At 38.1% G+C, this 2,226-nt stretch overlaps 1 long non-coding RNA gene across 1 annotated transcript in view; it reads left to right on the top strand.

Moving 5' to 3' along the window:
• LOC128249719 (uncharacterized) overlaps positions 1–1,767 on the top strand; it is a 67,610-nt gene extending 65,843 nt beyond the window's left edge. The window contains exon 3 of the long non-coding RNA XR_008265829.1: positions 1,248–1,767. This is a non-coding gene — a long non-coding RNA (uncharacterized LOC128249719). The remainder of the gene's footprint in view (positions 1–1,247) is intronic.
• The last annotated feature ends 459 nt before the right edge of the window (positions 1,768–2,226 follow it).

The raw sequence follows: 2,226 nt of genomic DNA, 5'->3' as shown, positions 1-2,226 counted from the left end.
ACTGGCATCACATAATTGCTCTATAATTATCTGTCTTTCATTCCATTTCTTTTCAACTCTTTTTACTCACTCACACACCTACTTACACACACACACACACACACACACACACTCACACTCAGTCTCGAGCCAACTCCGTTACTCCACAGATCCTCACTCCGTACCACCCCACTCACCTTCACTTACCTCCATACCACTCAACCATTCAACTTCACTCAACTTTAATACACTTAGATCTTTTTTTTCTTTATGTGGAGGTGATTGGCCTAGTGGTGAAGATGTTTGACTCACGGCCATGAGATCACGAGTTCAATTTCTGAGCGGAGCAACGAGTAACGTCTTTGAAGTAGGCATTTCGTTTCACGTTGATCCAGTTTACTCTGCAGCAAACCGTGTCCAAAATATTCACCGCAAATTTTTTTTGCCGTGGGAAGATACGCTGAAAGAAATTTCGCCATATTGGAAGCTTCACAACAATACAAATTTGCCGCATAGACAATGGCAAAGAGTATTATATCAGAAATCTTAAAATAAAAAAAAGAGAACATTGTTTTATTCTTTAGTCATTTGACTGCAGCCATGCTGGAGCACCACCTTTAGTCGAAGAAATCGACACCCAGGACTTCTTTGCAAGCGTAGTACTTATTCTATTGGTCTCTTTTTGCCGAACCGCTAAGTTACAGGGACGTAAACACACCAGCATCGGTTGTCAAGCGATGATGGGGGGGACAAACACAGACATACAAATACTCTTACACACACACATACACACACACACACACACACACACACACACACACATATATATATATATATACGACGGGCTTCTTTCAGTTTGTGTCTACCAAATCCACTCACAAGGCTTTGGTCGGCTCGAGGCTATAGTAGAAGACACTTACCCAAGGTGCTACGCAGTGGGACTGAACCCAGAACCATGTGATTCGTATGCAAGCTACTTATCACGCAGTCACTCCTTGCTCTATAAAACATTTGTCTCCAAACTTTTTTATAGTAAAAGATCAAAAGAAAGATTCTTCTTTATATAAATGCAATGTCTTCTTTTTTTCATAATCGATGCCATATCCGGATTATAAGTCATAGGCGTTCATGTCCCGCCGCAATTCTCTGTTCTTTGTTTTCTGTAACAGTTTCCATTTCCTGATGTTTAATGCCTCTTCCTTCCAACCAATTCCTCAAACTTGACATCCATATCATCTTTCTCTTTCCTCTGCTTCTTTTCACTTCAGTCTTGGAGAGCTGTGAAGACTAGTTCATAAGGAGAATATGAACGATAGCATGGACAGACAAAGTATCTAAGGAAGAAGGAACGAATCGGGCTGCGGTAAATAGCAAACAGCTTCGTGAGACAAGGGCGAAGCAAATGAGATTTTTTGGTCTTGTGATGAGGAAAGAGGGCCTGAACAATTTAGCGAGGACTGGAAAGACAGAAGAAGGATTCCAACTTTATGATAAATTCCTTGTGAATATCAAAGGCCTGTTAGTCATGGAAAAGTTACTAATAACATGGCGACTGCAAGCTAAGAAGTTGATACATCTTTTAATCTGGCAGAAAAGGCAAACCGAGATAAATATGGTCGCAATGTGTTGCACTGGCAAATAATGGAAGCTACAATATTGTGACCGTCAGCTGTAAAGCGGTGCAGCCATTAAAACATGCTCCTTCACGAGACTATATCAGTTGCAAATAATGAAGGAAATACTTACTAAAATTACTCTTTTAAATATCAAATTTCCTGAAATATAGAAAGCTCCCAATACATTGGGACTGAGAAAATAAATTCCTCATTAATTGCCTCACATTTTAAATTCGTTTATATTTATCTTCATAAAAATATTCTTATATTTGTCCAATAATGGTTGACCTAGACGAAACTTCTAAGATACTGTTGTATCGCAAGTTCAACGTACGATAATAATAATAATAATAATAATAATAATAATAATAATAATAATAATAATAATAATAATAATAATAATAATAATAACAAACTGAGCAAATATAAAGATCTTGAAATAGAAATTAGCAAAATGTGGAACTTGAAGACTAAAACAATACCTATTGTCATAGGTGCCCTGGGAATGACAGCGAAACGGGCTGATTACTACCTAGCTCAGATACCAGGAAACCCCAAAATGGCTGAAGTTCAAAAGATAGTGCTCATGGGAACTGCCCATATCCTACGTAAAATACTGTCTATGTGATCT

This window comes from Octopus bimaculoides, chromosome 17 (assembly GCF_001194135.2).
Source record: "Octopus bimaculoides isolate UCB-OBI-ISO-001 chromosome 17, ASM119413v2, whole genome shotgun sequence".
Taxonomy (NCBI): Eukaryota; Metazoa; Mollusca; class Cephalopoda; order Octopoda; family Octopodidae; genus Octopus; species Octopus bimaculoides.
The sequence above is the reverse complement of the archived record's forward strand: the minus strand, read 5'-3'. Positions and strand labels throughout refer to the sequence as shown.